Below are 24083 nucleotides of genomic sequence, written 5' to 3'. Positions count from 1 at the left end.
AAGCTAGCCATTGAAACAGGCAGGTACTGAGCACAGTGAAAACCTAGGGAAGCAAGAATCTGTATCCAGTGCAACAGTGGAAAGATTGACACTGAGTTCCACTTCATCCTCCACTGTGAGAGAGAGAGAGCTGAGAGAGAGATACTGCCTCAGACTGTCAAATAATATGGAGGGTTTCCTGCTCCATAACCAGGACAAGAAACTGTGGGTTCTTCTGGGAGAAAAGAGAGAGGGAGCAATAATAGCTGCCGAATTTGTAGCATCCTGTCATAGAGCCAGAGCCACACTATAAGAAGTGCTCAATATAACCATGTTGCATCTGTTCTAATTTATGTTTGTGTATTGTGTTGTAGATTTGGCAATGTCCTTGTCATGCCAGAGAGAGAGAGAGAGAGAGAGAGAGAGAGAGAGAGAGAGAGAGAGAGAGAGAGAGAATAAACAGAAATGTTAATGTTTTTTCATTTGTATTCAGCAATAAAATACTGTGTTCAGTCACCACATAACCAGAAGTGCACTGTGGCCTTGGAGAGAGTCCCAGACAAATCCAATGGTTTAAAGGAATGCGCTATGTAGGTTGAGGGAACTGAATTTATTTATTCTAGAACAAAGAAAAAAACAACTTGATTGAAATCTTTAAAATCCTAAAAGCAGTTGTCAGAATTAACCAATGCCACATGTTAGATACTCTTAAACTCTTAAATTAGAAAAACACATGAAAGATGTATGCAGTAAAATTGATAGGAAGCTTAGAGTATTGTATGGTCAGCGCCACTGTTTTAAGCTTTACAGTAAGGTTTAAACTAGCCCAACAACAACTTTTGTTTCCTGTTCTAGACCATAATGATCTATAGGACTGCTAGTAAGGAATCACTGAAGAAGATTGATACAATGTATAATAGGATTTGTAGGTTTGTACTTCAGTGTACTCCAGTAGAGCATCACTGCAGCTTGTATTCTAGATTAAATTTGCTATCACCTGCTAACAGAAGGAATTCTTACTGGAATCTGATTCTTTTTAAAGGGGCACATAACACACTACCGGATTATTTAAACAGCTTGTTTCATGAGTTTACCTGTAAATACAGTCCATGAAATGTCTGTGGCACAAAATATTTCAATATACCATCTATAAAAAGTGCTGCAGGAACAAATCTTTAGTTTTTTTTTCCTGCTGCTACAGACTGGAACCTGTTACCTGCAGGACTTAGATCTGAAATCTCTTATAATTAATAAAAAAAAAAAAACTGTTGTTCCAGAACTTAAATAGGCCCTGTGTATGTAATGTGTGTGTGAATGTGTACTTTGTACATGTAGCCTGCTGCTGTACTTCCTAGGATGCCTTTATAAAAAAGCTACCTGAAGCTCATATGGCCTTCCTAAATAAAGAAGTTTATTATGATTGTGTACAGTAACAGACGGTAATATTACCACCTTTACACTTCATTGTAATCCCGCTGAGGTTGTCTGGCATAGAGCAAGTTAAGGGCAAGTGGAAGTGTCAAAATTACACTGAAACTAGTTAAAATGATAATTAATTAGTAAAGTGCAAAAAAAAAAAAAAAAAAGATTGATAGAGTGGCAAGAAGGCAAGTATAAGGAGGCAGGATGCTTGTTTGCCAGCAGCTGAAACTAACTATGGAGAATGTAAACAAACTGGCAACTCAACAAGCTCCAGTTTCTGAAGTAAAGTTTACAAGGTATAATCTATGGAAGTATTAACCCATTATTAGCAGCAATAATAGGGCTCACATGGAAGGCGGTTAACATATAACGTGAATATATATATATATATATATATATATATATATATATATATATATATATATATATATATATATATATATATTATATCAACTTGTTGCTTGCCACAGAGAGGATCTCACTGGTTCTTCTCCCTTCTGAATCACGACCTAACACACAGGATTGTACTGAAACAGCGCTCACGCGCACTTTTAATAAACACAAAATGAAATAAACACAAAACAAACACCTAGCTCCTATTTGGAGCACTCACTAAACATAAACAGGAACCTAACTATCACGCAGGACGGCTAAACCGTTTACCTGCCACAAACATTGAAAAACACACCCTCACACAATACCTCAATACGACTGCTCACTCACACAGTCGGGCTCTTCTCTCAGCAGCAGCCTGGAACAGACTGGCTGCCTCTCTTTAAATACCCTGCACCTGGCTCTAATTTACAATTACCACCAGGTGCAGGGGATTACTAAACAATAAAATAATTACACCATTAAACCCCATAACACCCAAATGTGCATTCTCACAAGGTTTTTAGCAGGGAAGGATTTTAACCCCCTCCCTGCTATCTCACTATATATATATATATATATATATATATATATATATATATATATATATATATATATATATATATATATGAAAAAAAAAATGATTTGTATTTCAACCCATTGCACTGAAGCAGTATACAACAAGCTTGGGGTTTCTCAGTATTTAAACACTAAGCAAAGCAGATTCATTCATTCAAATCCATTCAAAACCAAAACAGCATTTGTTCCACTGCAGAGTTTGCACCACTTGAAATAAAACATAGAATTAGCATACTAATACAAAATATAAGCAAACAAGCCATATTTTCCACAAAAGGAATAAACAGCTAATGCTCAACGACGGTATCTTTCGACGCCCATTCAAGCCGACAGTTGCAAATCTGAACATGATTATTTTGTTACCGTCAGCTGCATACATCCCCTCATGTTCAAATTACTTGCAGTGTTGTTTAATTGTTATGCGCGGTTTAGTCATTTTAGAAACAATCGTCTCTTCTCTTCCATCACAATTTGAATTCCCTACTGACTTGCTCCAATTATACATCTGAGCAAGTTCTAGTCAGAGCTTCCGTTTCCCTTCAGACCGTGTCTATGGTAACGGCTGAGCCTTGACAACTATGATTGCAAGTATTTATTTAAAGTATTTTTTGTATAAACCTCTCAATTTCAAAATGTCATTCTATGTTTGCTTTATAATGATTTTTTGTTTTATTTCGTTTCATATTTGCATTTTGTTTCATTTCGTTTTATATGTTGCATTTCATTTTATTTCGTATTTGCAAAAAACACAGTGCTCTAGTTATACAGTATATGAAAAGACAACTCTTTTGCAACTCAAGGACAAGAATATGTGGTTTCAAATGGTATCAAAATAAAGGTGCTCGATAAACACTTAGCAACCCTTAATGCTGACAAAGGATTAAGTAAATAGACATCATAATATAAAAAGCACTACGGGTGTGGTGCCCTTATAACCGAATGACCACATACATCTGATGTGAATGTCTTAACCACTGTGCAAAAATCAGAGTTATTTTTATGTCATCTGATCTTATGCTCTGAAAAGGGTACTGTAGATTTTTAAATGTTTTATCAGAATGTAACTGTATGCACTACAGTTATTGTCAGCGCTAGTTTAGCGTCATATCTTTTCTTTTCCTAAAGATTATTGCATTCTCCTACCTGAATAAAAACCAAATGCAATTTGGACTTGAAACTCATCCGCCAATAAAATACAATGGGACAAGCCATTTAGAGCAACGAGTTTGTACATTTCAGCCCAAAGGTTTAGTGATGTGATAATAGCTTAGTGAATCGAATTATAATTGTGATGCATTAAAAGTTTCACCTTTATATCTTACCAACAAATAAAGTGCGTGATTAATAAATAAAGGTTTAAAAGGCACCTAAGGACCTTTTTATTTTATTGTGTTACATGTTCCCATCTGTTGCTACAACTGTTTACATAAGGTGAATGTATCGTTTAATTATTATTATTATTATTATTATTATTATTATTATTATTATTATTATTATTATTATTATTTATTTTTTTTTTTTTTTTTTACATTTTGACCACTTTTTTAAACTTATAAATTGCATTCCCTGCCTCAAGATGGCTTCACATGTACCTGCATGGACCTCTCACAACTACATTTCCCATCATCCTCCAGCCATCTTGAAGCAGGGAATGCAATTCATAAGTTTTAAAAAATTGTGAAAATGTAAAAAAAAAAAACACTAAATCAAAACAACACACACCTTACATAAACAGTTGAAGCAACACATGTGAACATGTAACACAGTAAAATAAAAAGGTCCTTATGAACCCTTTAAAAGCCTGACTCCTAGCATATTTCTGCATGGAGATGATAATGCTATGTTACTGTATTGATTTCATACATACTTCTCAGTGACAATTTGATATGGCTGTCATAATGGATCCCTTCGAGTCACCTTGGAAATATTAAAAACTAGGAAACAACCAATCTTTGGATGAGGACAGGATCCCCAAGTAGATGACGTGCCTAATTTTGCTCACTACTGTTCTTTACAAGATTGTTTAGACACCCTACTTCACCTCGTACGTTTGCCAATCAGAGATCTGTCAAAATAAGATTTAGGCACAGGGTCCGGATTGTATCCCATAATACATCAAAACAGAGCTTTTCCTTACCCTGTGGGGAATGGCTGTTTACTCTGTCACAGCATGTTGTGTCTTGTTTTGTTTTAGTTGTAATGCCAGCAGCAATTACCTCTTTCAAGCTCATATTTTTAAAAGTTGTCAGTGTTGCCAGTTTCCCATTTTTTATTTATTTTTTTGTTCTTAGCAGCATGACAATTTTGAAAAACCTTAGCATCATAGCAGTACATGCTAGGAAAAATGTAACTAGAACAGTTATCAGCATCCTCACAGCCCCTGTTACAGCCAGAAGCTAAAATAACATATTGCTATGCTGAAGTAGTGTAGGACCAGTTATTCAAGGGAAAAAAAAAATTGTTTCAATATACCATGTAAAAAGCAGTCAATAGACAGCACTGCATCAATAATAAACCTTTTCTGTATACATTCTGCGATCTAACTGACCCTGCACAAAAATGCTCTGTTGGCAAGGTTCAGAACAACATGTATTGACAATGTGTGGGGCAGACTGGTAGATTTAACAACAAAAGCTGACTAATAAAACTCAAGACAGGTTTAGCTAAGAAAAGCACCGAAAAATAAAATAATTATTTTTAATTTTTTAATAATAATTTTTGTGAGATATTAACCAAAGAACACAATTTAAAAAGCTTTCTACTTTTGTGCCACTGCTATGAACCAGGGTGCAATCCATATTACAAGACACTACTGTGTGAATGGCTGTGGCAAAGTGGTGAGTACGTGCAGGTGAGTGCAGTGCAGACCGGATTAATCACACAGACAAATGATTCACAGGTGCAAGGGTGTTTATTAATGATTCTAATGTCCAAAGCCTTATGGCAAAACCTGCAAACAATAATGTATGTTATTAATATGTTAACGTAACGTATCACTCCTGTGTGTAAAATTCCCCGGGTTTGACCCGCAACCAAAAAGGCCCGTCTTTTCTCACCCACACAAAACACAAACACAGTTCCGACAGACAACACAAGACACACAGTGTTAGTTCACAAACTGACAAAACACTCACGGCTTTCGATTTCAGCAATACGGGCTCCGTCTAGGTCGTTAGGTATAACCATATGCAAAGAAACAGATCACTTAAGCTACGCCCCCCTATTTATAACCTCGCCCATGACTCCTAGGTTAACTAGCACATCCGCTCCTCCAATCCTTGGATGCCACGTCGTCTACCGTCTGGGTCAGTAGGCTTGGGTGCTGTAGCTCTGCCCCCTTCCTAAATGGCCGACTTCCACCTACCTTACGGAATAAATGGTCTTGCCATTTGCTTAAAGTTACTCTGTTCCTTCTTTCTTGTGGCCTCACAGGTCGGGACCACCAAGCATCATTCGATGTCTGTCACAATGGCACACTCAATTAATCTAACACTTATGCTGCCTTCACACTGTATTCTTAGGTGCTTCTGGATGGCATTAGCAGCATTAAAAATTATCAGAGGGCATAGAGTTGTTTCATTTAGCCTGCCTTGAAATTTGTTTAAGGGATTCGACCTGGACCTTGCTTAGCAACTGAAATAGTTTTGGTGATTCAGGATACAGCATTCGTAATATGTTGGCTTATTTTATATGTTGATGTGGGTTAGGCTTTAGAGGTCAACTGCAGTGTACCAGTGATTCAGACACATCAGGTGGACTAAAATTCAGACTAGAAAATCATGAAATCTGTATTAACTTCATCCTGATTGCAGCGTACCAAGCAGATGATCCCGATAATCGGCTTAACTGATTGGAACAAGTGGAACAAGTTAGACTGATAATGAGGACTAACCTACAGTTACGGCCAAAGGTTTTGCATCACCCTATAGAGGTAACAGTTTTTGTTTCATAAAGATACATACCGATTTGTAGTTTTCCATATACTTAACAAAAAACTGACACATTGAAAAATGTGAGATTTCGAACATTTAACAATACTACATTACTATTGTGGCTTCCGGTAGACTTTTGCTAAATCATTTTCTAGCTTTTTTGATTAAATTTTATATATATATATAAAATGATGTCTCAATCCTAAAATTCTAGGTGATGCAAAGCATAGCTGTATAATCCCTTCTTTACTAATCCGATATGTGGATTCCAATGTCATACATATATAAAGGGATCCCTGTACAAAAAGAAAGACATATTACATCAAACATATTTAAGCAAAAATAAATGTCATGTCTTTCTGTGCACATTTCAAACTGAAGGTTGATACTTGCATTTAAGCTGCTGACACTGCTGCATAGGCACAAAAAAGTTTAATTGTATTGCATTAAACCGAAAACAGTATCAAAGGAAAATGAATAAAAAGTGTATTTTAAATGTAGGGCCTTATATATAGTGCAAGATTTTATTATCATGGATCTGACTGCCCGAATGTGACAGACATAAGAAAATGCAAACCATTTTAAACAGTAAATGCTTAGGACGGGCAAGCATACTAAGTTAGTCTTACCCTTTACAGTACTAAGGTAATCCACTTCAACAGGCTCATCATGAGTCTGTTTTAGTACGCTGCTATTGGGATCTTGTTTAGCACTAATTTAGCAATCAAGTGGACTAAACCGGCTTAATCCACTAGTTAGAAACATCAGGTGGTTAGCTGCAATTGACTCTAGGGACGGGATTTTAAAATGTTTTAAAATGATAACTCCAGTGTTAATCAAGGAATCGACATGCAACATTGATTTTGGCTTTTTTAAGCAGCTGTTGGGTTTATTACATTATTAAATAATCATCTTAATATGATTTCCGAAATTATGTTGATTTCCGAAATAATGCTAAAATCTTAACAAATAGGCTTTCTTGCAAGTATTAATTTAATTAATTAATCTTGCAATTTAATTTTTTTTTTTTTTTTTTGGGGGGGGGGGGGGGGGGGGGGGGGGGGGGGGGGGGGGGGGGGGGGGGGGGGGGGGGGGGGGGGGGGGGGGGGGGGGGGGGGGGGGGGTGTTGTCATAATTTATTGGGAGTTAATTTGCACATGGAAAAAGAGGGTTTTAATTAATGAAAGAGTATATAACATTTACAGACGAGTCTGCGACGCCGACGATACAGAGAGAGAGTGTACAGGACCAGGTTTAATTTCTTACAGACTACCTCAATAATTCAATATTTGCAGTCATGAAAATATTTTACCCTTTTCTATACTTGCGGTTATGAATTAGATTTATACACTCATTTTAACCACTTGTAACCTTACGGAATGTTTGTTGTCTTGCTAAAATTATATATCGTTATTTGCACCAGGTGACTACAACCAAGAAATTACATACTAAAATAGATACAAAAGCAGATGTCATCATAAAAAAAAAAATTCCAACTAATACACATAGATGTCTTACAGTATTTTTGTGGCAAAGTATCCCCCCAAATGAGGTTAAATGACTAATGGGATTACTTTTTTTTTTCCTTTAATCCATGCCGTCCGATTTTTACCCATACGCCAGATAATCGTAAATCAGCATTTGATATGTGAAGTGTTCTAAATAAATGTACATTCTGCAAGACAATATATATATATATATATATATATATATATATATATATATATATATATATATATATATATATAGTGGCTTTCAAAAGTATTCACCCCCCTTGGACTTTTCCACATTTTATTGTGTTACAACATGGAATCCAAATGGATTTAATTAGGAGTTTTTGCCACTGATCAACTAGAAAAAAGTCCATAATGTCAAAGTGAAAATTAAAATCTACAAATTGTTCTAAATTAATTAGATACTAAACAGAAAATAATTGATTGCATAAGTATTCACCCCCTTGAGTCAATATTTGGTAGAGGCACCTTTGGCAGCAATTACAGCTATGAGTCTATCTGGATAAGTCTCTACCAGCTTTGCACATCTGGACACATTCTTGGCAAAATTGCTCAACCTCCGTCAAGTTGGATGGGGACCTCTGGTGAACAGCAATCTTCAACTCTTTCCACAAATTCTCAATTGGATTGAGGTCTGGGCTGTGACCGGGCCACTCCAGGACATTGACCTTTTTGTTTTTAAGCCACTTCTTTGTGGCTTTGGCTGTATGTTTGGCGGTATCATTGTGCTGCTGGAAGAAGAATCTTCTCCCAAGTCTCAGGTCTCTTGCAGACAGCAGCAGGATTTCTCTGTACTTTGCTGCATCCATTTTGCCCTTTATCTTCACAAGCTTTCCAGGCCCTGATGCAGAGAAGCATCCCCATAGCATGATGCTGCCACCACCATGCTTCATGGTAGGGATGGTGTTCTCAGGATGATGTGCGGTGTTAGGCTTGCGCCAAACATAGCGCTTAGCATTAAGGCCAAAAAGCTCTATTTTGGTCTCATCAGACCATAGAATCTTCATCCACCTGGTCTCAGAGTCTCCCACATTCCTCCTGGCAAACTCTAGCCAAGATTTGATGTGAGAGATGTGAGATTTCACAAATGTCGCATATTCTTTCATTCCAGACATTATGATCCTTATAAATGTCTCTTCTATAATCCATACGCACAAAACAAAGAAAACTACCCATTGTAAAAAGGACAGACACAAAACAAACAAAAACACAAAATGTAATCTTTACATACCCCAAGACCCCCAGTGTGTTGTCACTGAAGGTTATGTGGGCTTAGTGGTTGTTTGTTTGTTCTTGGGAAGATTTCCCTTTATAAAAGTGAAACAGTGTACAGTTGCACAGTAATTTAGCAGTTTTCCAAAGCTTTTCTTGTGGGTATGCTATGCATTTACCATAGTTTACCATGGTTGGCCATGTTTTTTACCAGATTGTATTGCAATGTGAAATATGCTTTATTGTACCCCTCGTGCTTTACAATGATTAACATGTTTTCACTTGTTACATTGGTTTTACTATTGTAAGTTTTAATAAGGGTTAGATTGAAACTGCCCAACACTATTCTTGATTTGCCCAGAGCCATACAATCTTCAAATCTGACCTTCTCAGATATTGAGCTGAGTCTAATCAATACTTTTAAGAAATTAAAACAAGTAGACAAACCTTCCAGCTATTACCTTCATCGGCATACGTATGTTTTTTTGTTGTTGTTGTTTTTTTTATTCATGGCATTACCATCCATTCCTGTGATTTTACCTTCTTTCATAAAAACATAATAACATAAGAAATTCTAGAATGAGACAAAGCCATTCAGCCCACCTATGCCTGCTCGCTTTGATGCAAGTGTAGCACTCAGGAGAGGAAAAATAAAAAACTAACCAAGTTCAGTGGGGGAAATGAAACCTCTGGGGATCCATGGCTAAATGGCCCGTACTTCCTACAGGCAGCTAACAAAAGGTCTTATTATGGTCACAGGGGGATCTGATAGTCTCTGCTTCAACAACTCTATCCAGCAGCATGTTCCAATGGTTCACCACCCTTTTCATGAAAAAGCTCCTTCTCCCCTCGATTCTTCAGCTTCCACCCGTGGCCCCTGGTTCTGTTCACTGTGACCTATGAAACTTAATTGTCAGCAGTTAATTTGTTAAAACCCTTGAAATTTGAACTGTCTCTATTAAGTCGCCTCTGGCTCTTCTTCTTTCTAAACTCTACAGAATCAGCTCTTTCAGTCTACCTTCATATGACATGCCCTTCAATCCTGGAATTAATCGTGTTGCTTTCCTCTGTACTCTCTCTAATGCCTCAATGCCTTTCTTATGATATGGAGACAAGAACTGTACACAGTATTCTAAATGTGGTCTTACCAGCGCATTGTATAATTTTAATATAACTTCTCTAGATTTTAATTCAACTGTCTTGGCTATATAACCTAACATTATATTTGCCTTTTTTATAGCTTATCTTATCTAGTTGGCTTAAGAGATTCATCCACTACTGCCTTCAAGTTTTTTTCATTCATACATTTCGTTACTATTCACGTTTTATTGCCTCTAATGTTTTTGCACCCTATGTGCAAGACTTTACATTTATTCACATTCAATTTCATCTGTCATGTGTCAGCCCAAGCTTGAATCTTGTCTAAATCTCTTTGTATTATTAAAGTTGCTGATTGGGAGATGGCGACCCCTCTCAGTTTTGTTTTGTCTGTAAATTTGCTACGAGTTTTGCTGCGAGTTTACGATTATGTCTTGATCCAAGTCATTTGTATAGATTAAGAATAGCAGTGTTCCCAATACTGATTCCTGTGGTACCCCACTTATTACGTTGATGCCTGGCCTCTAAATATAACTCTCTGCTTTCTATCTTGTAACCAGTTATGAATCCATGCTACTACTTTACCATTTATTCCTGTTGATTTAATCTTTAGATATAGTCTTTTGTGCAGTACTTTGTCAAATGCTTTTTTGAAAATCTGAGTAGATTATGTCATACACACTATCCTTTTCCACTCTAGCAGTCACCTCCAGAAAGAAAACTAGTAAATGTGTTAAACAATTTCTACCCTTCCTAAAGCCATGTTGGATGTCTCCTATAATGTTGTTACTATATAAATATTCCTTAATTTTGGTCCTTAATATAGTGTCCATGATTTTACATATGAAAAATCTATATGTTAAACTTATAGGTCTGTAGTTCCCAGGGTCAAATTTTTCTCCCTTTTTTTTTTAAATATAGGAACAACTTTGCCAATTTTAGAGTCCAGTGGGATGGCTCTTTTATTTATAAATGTGTTGAATATATAACATATTGGTTTAAAAATCTGTTTTTTAGTTTCCCTGAGGACTCCTGGACAGATTCCATCCGGCCCTGGGGATTTGTTTGTTTTAGGTGCTGCTAGCTTCCTTAGTACTTCATTCGCCTTTATAACAAACTCGTAATTCTGTTTGTGTACATTCTGTTAACTTTGGTATATTGCTTTTCTATACAGTGATTTCACTATGTTTTTACTTTGCTTTACTACATTTACCACAGTACACAGCAGCAAATGTTTATTAGAGACGTGCTAATTAAACAATCTCATCCAGCAAGGTTTACCAAAGTCTGCACAGTATAGACAGTTCACCTCTTGGGTCATAAGAACTTAAGAACTTCAGAAAAATTACGAATGAGAGGAGGCTAATGGGACCATGAATGCTTGTCCATTTCCTATCAATGACTGATCTCAAAACTTTGTCACAGATCGCAATGGTTCAGCATCTACAACATGGCTAGGCGACCCATTCAAAAGCCTCATCGTTAGGTGCTGTTTTAGAGATATGGTGTGTCCCAAGTTTAAGAGAAGGGCTGGCTAATTTGCATCTCTTATTTGAGACATAGATTTCCAGAGCTTAGTGTTTCATAATGACAAGCAGATTTTTTTCAAGGTAAAAAATAATTCCACAATTATTTTATGCAGCCTTGACAAATTATTTTGTACCAATTTGTCCTACGAGGTACACTCGTAAGCACCTTTAACTTTCTGTTGAGACAATTCTAGTTTGCCAGCTACAGTATAAACAAATATGACAGCATTTGTTTATTCATAAAACTCGGATATATATGTTTTACTTGCGCATATGCATGATATATTTTATTTTGTTGCTAGTGAGTTTGTGTCTAGTGTTTACTCTTCCAATTTCCCCGCTCTTTCTCTTTTCCTTTATAATGCAGCTCGTAACAGGCATGTGAGATTTATATTTAGATTCAAGTTCACATATCAGAAATTTGGTTTAAAGTTTAAATAGATTCTGTAACTGGTAAAATATGCAAGGAGCTCCAGATGCCAACTGCAGATTTATGTCAAGTGCTGAATGTACACTCTACACATATCTGAAACGCTTTGGAAGACAAGGTACATGCTGTATATATACTTATTGTCCACCAACAAGTACAAGTATAAAGAGATCCTGCTGCCTATCTGTTAAAAAAAAATATGTTAATGTTACTAAACAAGACCTTGACAGCATTGAAGTGGTTGTAAAGTCCATAAATCTTTTTAAGTATGAGATGTAACCATTACCGAATGAGTATTTACCGCCTAAAGACACAAATCCTGAAAATTGTATACCAAAGCTGCTCTTTGAGCCAGTGACACATATTTATTTATGTAATTGTTTAATTACTGTCTCTTGTTGAGAAAGTATTTTCTCATTGTGTTTTTTCTGCTTTTACAGATACTGCGTGCAGGCCTGTCTGCAACACGGTGCACAGCACATATGCAGCAAGAGCAGCTGCTGGGCTAAGATACTCGCTTCGGTTGTTGCTGCTTGCAACTTCAACTCCAGTATCTTGATGCTGTTTTGGTCATAGCTGTTTGGCATCACCATTGTGAAGGTTTTGCCAGTAGCTTTCACAGGAACGCACCCCTGTACATTGCCACCCACTGTGACTGCAAACCAGTGGACCGGTACCTAATGGTACCAAGGTCACTGACACTTCCACTCCCAAGCAGGTACCGAACTGGGACTGATGTTACCGCACTGGTACCAGTACCACCAAAGTCACTGAATCAGTACCGAACCAACCCCATGCTGTCCCAGTACCAATCCAGTTCCAGCAAGGTACCATCCCCATACTGACCCGGTGCTAAAGTTACCAAACCATTACCAAGCTGACCTGGTACTGCCCCGGTACCAACCTAGTTTCCGACCTGGTGCGAAAGTCACCGAACCAGTACAGAACTGAATTGGTACTGATTTCCGTAAGGAAAAGGCTACTGCCAAGTTCGTTGCATACCCCATGCCTCAGGTCGATGAACTTCTCGATACACTGGGAATGGCTAAGTTTATCTCCACTCTGGACCTGACGAAGGTATACTGGCAGATCCCATTAACCCGCAGTTATAGAGAGAAACACATTTTCAACACCAGAAAGGCTGTTCTATTTCATAACCATGTAATTTAGGCTTCATGATGCGCCTGCTGCCTTTCAGAGACTGATGGACCAGGTTTTACACCCACATTGTAAATGTTGATGATGTGGGTATTTACAGCTCCACCTGGTGAGAGCATTTGACTGGAATCACGGTCATCCTTTAGTCTCTAAGGGTAGCCCGACTGACAGCTAACTTGAGAACATGTTTGTTTGCCAAAACAGAGCCACAATATTTGTGATTTGTAAAGGGGAATGGAAGGGTGAAGCCTGTTGTCACCAAGGTCCAGGGTTTGGTGGATGCGGCACTCCCCAAAACCAAGGCTCAGGTGAGGTCTCTACTGGGATTAGCCAGTTATTACTGAAGATTCATCCCCGAGTAAGCCACAGTGGTTAATCCCTTAGTTGACCTCACTAAAAAGAAAGCACCAAATTCAATTAAGTGGTCAGTAGAGTGTCAGGACCTTTGACACTATTAAGCAGAGACTCTTCCAGGCCCCCACTGCTATCACTCAGAACTTCACTAGGAGATTCCTCCTCTACACCGATGCATCAGATTTTGGTTTGGGTGCAGTCTTGTCCCAAATGGTAGACGGAGTAAAACACCCCTTCCTGTATCTCAGTAAAAAGATGCTCCCTTGGGAGCTTAACTACTCCATGGTTGAAATGGAGTGTTTGGCCTTTAAATGAACTACTCCTTCTTTACAATATTACCTGCTGGGACGTTCATTTGATCTCCTCACTGACCCCGCCCCACTCAAGTGGTTTAGCACAATGAAGGACAGCAATGCCCAGATAAATCGTGGTATCTGGCATTGCAGCCCTTCGTGTACCACATGGTAAACCATATGGGTAAAGACCACCAAAATGTAGATTGTTTTTCCCGGTAAAAGTAATGCTAAAAGTAGATTTAGCCGAGTGTTCTTTCGGCTCCATGCTGAGTGGTGTTATGTGTGACAGATATGGAATGATTCTTGGTGTTAGATCTCCCTCCTGACCTGCAAGGGCGCTGTGTAAAGGGAAAAGAATACCCTGGACTGGATGATCCAACAGTTCATTCCCAGGTGGGGCTATGGTACACTAAATAATCGACCCAAAAAGAAACGATGTGGCATCCGTGGATTGGAAGAGCGTTTGAACAAGGGATCATTGTTGACGGTGTTTAAGGAGACGTAGTGATGTGATCTGTTCCTTTGTAATGGTTATAGGTAACTGGAAGGAGAACCGTGTTGTAAATTGTGAGTGTTTGTTTGTTTATCTGTCGTCTCTAAACAATTGCACTGTTTGTTATTATTAGATGACTGAACACGATCCGAAGCTATCGCCAAAGGCCAGCACTAAAACCGGACAACATCGCTGGACTTTGTTTCACAGAAGAACTCTATGTCACTATGATCACTAGAGCATGCGCTTTTTGTCTGTGTTACGTGTGGGTGAGAAGAATGGGACTGTGTAGTATTTCGGGATCAACCCATGGATTATAAACAGAACAGTACACACCGCTGTATTACCTGTTAACATTGGCATTGTTTACTGCTGTTTCCCCATCTGACAATTTAAAAATAAAACACCATTGCACCTGGATTATCATTGACTGTCTAATTGATCACCTGCACCTGCACACAAGGGCATTTGTAATGTAGCAGTGCACCTATTCCCCATACCTTTACTAGATTCTACAGACAGGTCGTGGAAAAACCCTCCACAAAACCCTGGCTTTGGAATTAGTATTAAGGGGCTTCCGGGTCAACCCTTACAAATAGACATAGATTTCTCCCAAAATTTTTAGCCCTTAGTAGCCTTTGGTTTAGCGTTCCAGTTGTTCTGCAATATTTCTCTTGCAATGATTTAGTACACTCTCCCATTAGATAATGGTTACATTTCATACTTGAAAAGGAACATTAGGTTATTATCATAACCCTGGTTCCCTGAAACAGAAACATAACCATTAACCTTCAAGGTTGCTATGTCAATGATTGCAGAATGCTTGAAGGAAAACTTATGCTGGTATCAAATTATGCTGTGTGCAGCTTTTTCGGGCATGACTGTAGCATAGTAGCATGAAGCTTTGGTATATCTGTTCAGGTTTCAGAGACTTTAAGGGGTAAACACCCATTAGGTAATGGTTAAATTTCTATTTCATGAAACCAGGGTTATGATAAAAACCTAACATTCTCTACCTTTCCACAGTTTTAATAGATTTACGTGGTAAATCTGTTCTGGTTTTCTACGATCCAGCTGCTGGATCTTGTAGCTCACCGGGTTGACTGCTTCTAAAATTACGTAGGGGCCCTTCCACCATGCAAACTATTTACTTTCGGGTGTGGGCACCAACAATATTACCCAGTCTTGCATATTGTAATTGGCCTTCTGATTACCCTGTGCTTTCTCCAAATGTCCCCCCACAATAGGGGTGACCTCCTTAATTCTATCTCTCATGTTTAGGACATGATCCATTATAGTTTTTTCCAGGTTCACCTGGCTTTCCCATAGCTCCTTAGCAATATCCAGGATACCTCTGGGCTGCCTACCATAAAAAAGCTGGAATGGTGAGAAACCTGTGGACAATTGGGACACCTTTAACCCTTTGCAGTCCATTTATTCAGCGCCTGTCAGGCACGTCAGGTCAAATTTATTTTCACACATCTGTTTATTTTACACACACTGTTTAAAATATTTTTTTTCCAAGTAAAACCAGTTTAAAGGACATTGCAATACTAAGCAACATCAGTACTGCATCTCCAGCCACGCCCCACCCCAAGTTCGTTGTATTTTTCACATACCTCTTTATAGACGTGCATACTGATAAATCCTCTCCTGATCACTTGTTTTATCACCATACTCCTCAATAATGTGATCCAAATCATTCTTTTATTACTAAAACATCTCAAAAAACTCTGCAAATGTCTGTGATATACTTTGATGCGGAAGCAGCTACCTCCTTTGTTTATATCTGCTTGTCTCTGTATGGTGCAACTGCTAAGGCTAATGCTCACACGTCCCTTTTTTTGTTTTTTTATCGGTCTCACTCAGCCATTGAATGTTTTTCTCTGCTTTTTCTGGAGAAAAAAATGACTAGAGACTTGTGCTTGACGTCTTTTCGATGATGTCTGACAGGGTCTGACATTGGACTGGAAAGGGAAAATTGTAATGCTTGACCTGGTCCGACACTGGACCGCAAAGGGTTAAAACATTCAATATGGAAGTAGGGTGTCCCAGTTTGTTTCGTATCGGTCAATAACCTTTCTCAGCATGTGTTTCCGGGTGCAGTTGAATCTCTCAACCAACCCATCAATTTGGGGGTGGTATCCTGACATTATTAAGGGTTTTATTCTTAGCAACTCACGCAAATATCTTATAAGTTTTGACACAAACGACGTCCCTTGATCGGCCAGGATCTCTATAGGTATTTAACCCGTGTACCTGTCTAGCTCTTTAGCAATATGTTAGTTGGGTGGTCTTATCTTTCCCCAAATAGGTACCAAATAAATAGTTGTGAGTGAGTTTCAAGACAGCGAGTCTGTGACTCTGTGGCACCAGAAACTGGTATACTTGGGCTTCCTCTATCTTAGTCACTCGGTGTAGCAGATCATTCTTAATAATATAATAGTCTTTTCTTCCCCGGTCTCTCCCTTTTACAGATTCCCCGTTTATCTCAACAACTGTTTGTTTTATATTTATCAATGTGGGATCATTAGCCAGGACCCACCAAACTGGAAACTGCCAATTTTCAAGAAGTTCTTCACCTACCCTGTCATTTTCAACCAGTGACTGTTCCCCAGTTTCATTTCTAATTCTTTGCACCTCACATTGCTTGGTTACCCCTTTACTCTTGCACTTCTTGTTCTCAACCACCAAAGTTGTCCTATTATTTATAGGATCACGCAGAGTTTGTCCACACTACACTCCCTGAGTGACTTCCTTGTTTTCACTTCTGTTATCACCAAAGCAAGGTAAGAAAATTAAAAGACTTGTTTCACACTCTTTGTAGAGTCAATTTTACTCCTTGAATCCTTCTGTTCAGATTTATCCAATTCTCAGTTAATTTGGACCAGTTTATCAAACACTAGGAAATCTCTACCCAGTGTCACTTGTATGACCACTCTCACTGTTAATATACATATTTCCCCTTGTACCTCAAATGTTACCTTGGTCATGGGATAATATTTTACATCACCATGTATACACATGATACCAATCTTAAGATCATGTTTCAAATCTTTGGGTTTCACAGCATTAGACAAATTCATGACCTGAATCAACGAGTGCCAGGACCTCTTTTCCATTTACTTTTTATATTTCTCGTAAGTGGGAGGTTTCCTATAACCACACTTTCTACACTGACTAACACACAATAGTAATTGTTTCCAAGATTACATTGCATGGGCTCCTGTTCATTTGGACACTGTATCGCAATATGATCATACTCAACGCATCTGTAACACTGATAATGTTTATACCCATCACCTTCAGCGCCCCTTCTAAAACCAAAGTCTTTCTTACCTGTACTCTGGGAGTGCTGATCTTTCAGGTCCTCAAGGTCTTCAGGACAGGTTGACGATGCAGCTCCTCTGCTGCAAGTTATTGTTCTACAAGAGCCACAAAGTTCTCCAGGGTAGCCGGATTCCTGTGACCAACTAACCTCCTTAATGGAGAAGGCATGGCTCATAGGAACCAGTCCATTATAAGTAGTTCTACTATACTTGTTGCTGAGTTGGCCTTGGGTTGTAGCCATTGCCTAGCTAGGTGAATCAGGTCAAATATTTGAGACCTTGAAGCTTGTTCCTCTCTCTATTTCCATGTGTTGAATTGCTAGTCTCTTACCACCAATGTCACTCCTACTCTTGCCAGGATCTCCACCTTCATCTGATTGTAGTTTTCTTCAGCCAACTGCTCCAGGTAATATGCTTTTTGTGCATCTCCAACTAGAAAGGGAGCGACGATGCCAGCCCACTGTTCTTGTGACTCTCAAGGCACTATACTCTCAAAAGTTAGGTGGTACGTTCCACATCATCGGCTATAATCATCTTTTGTAGTAAATGGCTCGGTCTCATGCCCTGGTTATTAGCACACATGGTGCCTCAGCTACAGTGAGTCAAGCAGCTAAAGCTTGGCTGTCAGTCTGCAGTTGGCTCATTTGAATCAGCAAATCTTGATTCATTCTGCATTGCTCTTCCAGTTGCTTTTGGTATTGACAAGTCTGGTCTCTTTGGAGGCAATTGGTCTACTGTTGGCAGTAGTTGCCTGCACCAAAGCCCTTATTACATCATCCATAATTTTGTTTTCTTTACGTATATATTCTTGTATAATTCTTGCATAATTCTCACAAGGCAATTTCTATGTTATTACACAGTAGTTACTTGATCTGAAGAGGAACAACCTGTAATACCAATAAAGCTGTTACAAAAGTTAACACAAATCAAATAATACACACAAAGTATTTCTAGTTTAAAAAAAAGTTTTTTCTGTGTTTATGAAAAAAGGGACAACAATTTTCAATAGTGCAAAAACTTACCAGATCTGGCCCTTGATATCGCTGGCCCTACATAATATAATTTCTGACATTTCCAATTGCATCAAGGTAATTAGAATTATTGATGAGCTTTAACGCTGTATCACCTTGCCCCTATTAAGTACAAGCACATTAAAGAAGCAAATGGTTTAAAGAATAGACACATAATCCTTATTAATTTGCAGGTTCTTTTCACTGTAGTTAGCTTACCCTGTGGAGATGTCCTACAAATATGCTTTACACATGCTCATGCTATTTTAATCTCAATTTCTCATTAAAGTAAAACCATTTAATTGGGTTCAATTCTAATTCCAATTTATGAAATACATTGCTGTCTGCTGCATTGGATTATACTCCTATTGAAAGAAGGTGGAGGGAACTCATTGTGTGAGAGTGAATTGGTGGCTAAATAGCTGTTTGCTTGAGAATGTGATAGATTTCAATTTATATTCAAAGTATGTATCCCAAGAAAACATATTTCATAATCTCTAACCTCCTAATTTGAACAATATTATGGAATTCTTATTACATTTCAGTTTATAAAACATATATACTTTGTATGCATACAAAGATCTAAATAGTGGGGATTATAACTTTAGCCAAGGGCTTGAAGGAATGAGCTTTGAAGAGGTAACGTAAAGGCTAAATAAATGAAGAGGGAACTTTATTTAACCTTCATTTTTTAGCTTTCAGCAAAGAATAGTTAGGGGGACCTGTTAGAAGTTTTAAAAAAAGAAGAATTTAAAAAAGTTCACCTCATCCCATTGTTCAGGAGGGAACATTGACTTGGATAAAAACATAGGATTCTGTGATGGAAAAAAATAATGCAAATGTTGGTCTTCTTGACAAACGGTGCTGAGAATAATTGTTGCAATATGTTCACTTTCATTCTCCACCTGATTTATGAACCTGGATGTGTGAATACAAATATGAAAACAATCATAATTATGTTTCATAAATGTATCACCCTTGATATGTTCAACACAGGGTTTTGCAAAGATAAAACAATATGGATACTATATAGATGGCTGCTGCACATGGCTATTTGTGGCTTAGGAAACCCATTAGCAAGGAAGACATTAGAGAACATCTTTTTTACAGAAACTCTTATTCTGTGACTGCCGTTGCCAAGGCTTGAAAACCTTAAACTGTTCCTTCCCCTGTTACACCCAATCCTTAAGTACTGCTTTTGCGTATTGCTTACAACTGAAAAAGCCAAGTTACCCTATTCGGTTGAATTAATCAATTTACACAAATGGTGCTCTGCTATGTGAGAGGTGGAGATCATCCCTCGTCTTACCACATCCCAGGCTAACACTTTGGTGTAACAGGCCTTATGTCAGCATATCCAGCTCACTAACATTCCCTTCAGCCAGTAAGTTATTACTAAGAGCTTTGCAGGAAATAAAAAGGGGTGTTTTGCAACAGTGTTGCAGCAAAGTAGTGCAATCCAATTTGTGAATGAAATTGGCCAGAGTCCACAACCTCTTTTGGAATTACAGAGATTGTTATATCAACATCATAATAAGATCTTGTGCAAGCAGTATAATTGGCTGTGGCAATCCATTGGGGATTTTCATCAGGGTAATAAATTCTTGTCTAAAGGAGAGCTGAGCTTAATGTAGCTTCTTGTGAGTGGCACCCATGATTGCATTATTTAACTCCTCTTTTGCCTGATTCTATGCACTCCTACACACAGATGGGTTTTGGACAGGACTATAGTTTTCTACAAGGGGTGTCCCCTTTTGTACACAGAAACACTTTACACACCTATGGCTAAATGCTCAAAGCTATTTACTCCAAATTTTCATTTACACAATTTTCTGAAACTTACCAAGCCATACATAAACAAATCAGACATTTTAATGTAGATTTTTCAGTAATCTTAAGTTGTTTCTTATTTGTTTTAGAATTACTTTAAAACATACTGATTTTTTTTTATCTATTTGGAATCCAAATGGCAGTCAATGGCAAAAAGATTCCACTTGTCATATTCTAATGGGTATTTGCCTGCTAGGAACACATGTCAATAATTCAGACTTTAAGAACAGTTTTATATTGACCGTTGAATACTTTATGAGTAGGTTGACATTTATTTTAGCTGACATCAAATGTTGGGACATCCAACTTGAAATATATTCTGAGGGAATGTGTATACTGTTCATTGAAATAATACTTTTCAGAAAAGCTGTATTAAGTGTTTGTTTTTATTCTGACAGGTGAGAGAGTGACATTGAATCACATGACACAAACAGACAGGAGATAGAGGAGCTAATGTGCTGTTCATCAATGCAGTGTTGAAGGTAAGCAAATAATGAAAATGTCTGCTCATTGAAACATTTTGTTTTCACCTACATGTCATCATATCTGTGAGTTTATTACACCTGCTTCCTCCGGCAACTGGTTATCTATGAGTCTGTGTAAGACCACAAGTTCAAGTGCCCAACATTATGAGAACTTGGCGCATAATTGAAACTACTGCCCTAGAGCTGCAGTCGAGAAATACAATTCTCTTCAAAGGTGAACTATTTAGTTAATATCTTGGCAGTTTAGCTACTAATATACGTTGGCAATACATTTTGTGATGTTGGGGCTGTTTTACATCAAAATTACCAAGTGTTCCTTTTCAGATACCCCAGGCAAACTACATATTGTTTTTATTGTCAGACTCTGCTGTTTTCATTGGTATCATGTGACCACAACATACTACTTTTTAAGAAAGTTTATAATACCTACATCACATTTCGTTCCTAAAATCTTAATTTTTGATGTAAGATTGTAGAAACGTTTAAACCAGGGGTGCCCAATCCTGGTCCTGGAGGGCCGGTGTCCCTCCTGGTTTTTGTTCCAACTGTACACTAAATTGCTTAATTGTACAATTTAAACTTCTAATAAGTGCTTGATTGGTCCAACTAAGCAATTTAGTGTACATTTGGAACAAAAACCAGGAGGACACCGGCCCTCCAGGACCAGGATTGGGCACCCCTGGTTTAAGCTGTTGGATGTTTTACATGCTCTAGACCAGGGCTTCTCAAACTCAGCCCTGGGGACCTCCTGTGGCTGCTGGTTATCATTCCAACCGAGCTCTCAATTACTTAACTATACCCTTAATTGAACTAATAATTTGCTTAATTAGACCTTTTTACTTGTTTGCAGCTCTTAAACAGTTGCAGTTCAAGTTATTTATAAAATGTTATATCTAACTGTTCAAGTAAAAAGGTCTAATTAAGCAAATTATCAGTTCAAGTAAGGGTCTATTTAAGTAATTGAGAGCTCGGTTGGAATGAAAACCAGCAGCCATAGGGGGTCCCCAGGACCGAGTTTAACAAGTCGTGCTCTAGACCAGTGGTGCACAACTCAGGTAATGGAGGGCCAGTGTCCTTCCTGGTTTTTGTTCTAACCATAAATTAGTTAATTTGACCAATTAAGCATCTAATAAGGTCCAATAAAGTACTTTAGTGTGCAGTTGCTGCAGTTGCAGTTATTATAAATGATATACTGTTTTAGCAGACATATTTAATTAAGTAAACATTTATATTACTGTTTTTAGAATTAAAAGTAGCAAAACTTTTTGTAAACGTGCTGTGAAAATATCCCCCAAAATAGCAAAGCTTCCGAATTTAATACCAGCTAAAATTTCCCGTTATTTAGTAAATATTAACTTAAAACAAATCTTTATGCTGTCACATCTCCAGGCATGTCAAACTTTGTAGATGGCGCTGTGCATCTGACTGGTGCCTTTTATTAAGCCTGCATATTTTTGGATGAAGCCAGCTGGTAATGTATGTTGTTTATCACCTTACTATGTGGTGCGCACATTAGTTAGTGTTGGTCACAATCGGTAAACTGTAATTTGCAGTGTTTAGTTTGCTCTTTTTATGATGGATCAGTGGCTGGTTCGTGAAAACAAACAAACAAAAAACCCAGCAGTTACATGCAGGGAAGCCACAGGCATATTGGGCTTTTTTTTAAACCAGTATATGTACGTGTGTGTGTGTGTGCGCGTGCGTGCGTGCCAAGAGGTCACTAGTGCTGCATTTACATCACGATAAAAAACAGAATCACTTGGTGTTTGTATAATGTTATAACGACAAAATATCCATAATTGAAACAGTATTCAAAATAGTAAACTTGGTTGCTTTTCTGGAAGGAGAATCCACCCATAACCAATACATCATCAGCAAGCGCATAAAAGCTCTGTGTACTATTGTCACAACGACGGCCGAAGTGGGCGGTGTCAGACCAGGAAATAAAATACACCAACACAGGACGGATGAATTGAAATGATGGGGATGCTTGCTTGCACCGGTTTATTGTAAATAAAAGGTTTAACAAACACGAAAACACAGGACACGGCACTTCACGTCAAAATAAAGAGACAAACAAAAACGGACTAACACTTAACAAAACGGTGAGAAGATCGACAGACTAACAAACACGATGAGTTTAAACAAACAAGTATCGTGCTGGTCCCACCAGCATGTAATAGCAATTGATTCTAAACTCTATTTGGTTTCTCCTCCTCTCTCTCCCGTTCTCTGCTTACCAAACACCCAACCCTGAGTGGGTGAAAACATGTTGTTTTTATGCAGCTGTACCGAGACTCTACTGCTAATCAGTCATTCAATTAGATTCGCGGGGCAACTGCACATGAATTAATAAAGTGCAATTCCCTGTGCTCACATATTATTACTTTTTACTTGCACGTGAAGTGCTGTGCAATCCTCGTGCCTAAATACAAATATACATTTTAAACCCACTCGTGTTACACAGACCCGTTTATATCCCGTGTACCAATGTCTATACACCAATGTTTAACACACCACACGCAACATATAACAGATAATATACACAGGGGCTGGCACTTTGTCACAACTATTCATTCCTGTCGCTCTTTTTGTTTCGGCCGCACATTTAGCGCTGGGAAGCCGAAACGGGAGTTGACCACTTAGAGCCTGGAGAAAGGGCTGCCTTCAACAATAAAATAGGTGAGTAGGGGTTTTTCCTTACCTGAGTGCTGAGCGGTTCGTATTTAATAGTTCTGCGGGGTGCTTGGTTGGGTTTGAGAGGCCGGGCTCTCTCCCTCGATGCAGTCATACTCTGGGGGACGGGCCATGTCTCAGCTGCTGATTTTAATTAAATTCAATATTTGGAGTTAGGTGGCAGAGTGCCACTGTGGAGAGCGTTAAATATTTTTAATTATTCATTCATGGTTTGGCGGCCTCATCATTTCGGGGAGAGGTGGCTACAGCCACTTCTTATCTGCTGCACTGGGATGCATGTATCTTTTCATGTATTTCCAGCCAGCCTCGCGCAGGTAACCATCGGGCACCTGCGGACGAGGCCTCCGGCCAATTTTATCTCGCA

General features: G+C 38.3%; 1 long non-coding RNA gene across 1 annotated transcript in view; it reads left to right on the top strand.

Annotated features, from left to right (window-relative positions):
• Positions 1–23706, top strand: part of LOC121316570 — a 61378-nt gene extending 37672 nt beyond the window's left edge. The window contains exons 2-3 of the long non-coding RNA XR_005950419.1: positions 20936–21019; positions 23635–23706. This is a non-coding gene — a long non-coding RNA (uncharacterized LOC121316570). The remainder of the gene's footprint in view (positions 1–20935; positions 21020–23634) is intronic.
• Positions 23707–24083: the final 377 nt, after the last annotated feature.

The sequence above is a fragment of the Polyodon spathula genome, chromosome 6, assembly GCF_017654505.1.
Source record: "Polyodon spathula isolate WHYD16114869_AA chromosome 6, ASM1765450v1, whole genome shotgun sequence".
In the NCBI taxonomy this organism is placed as follows: domain Eukaryota; kingdom Metazoa; phylum Chordata; class Actinopteri; order Acipenseriformes; family Polyodontidae; genus Polyodon; species Polyodon spathula.
The sequence above is the reverse complement of the archived record's forward strand: the minus strand, read 5'-3'. Positions and strand labels throughout refer to the sequence as shown.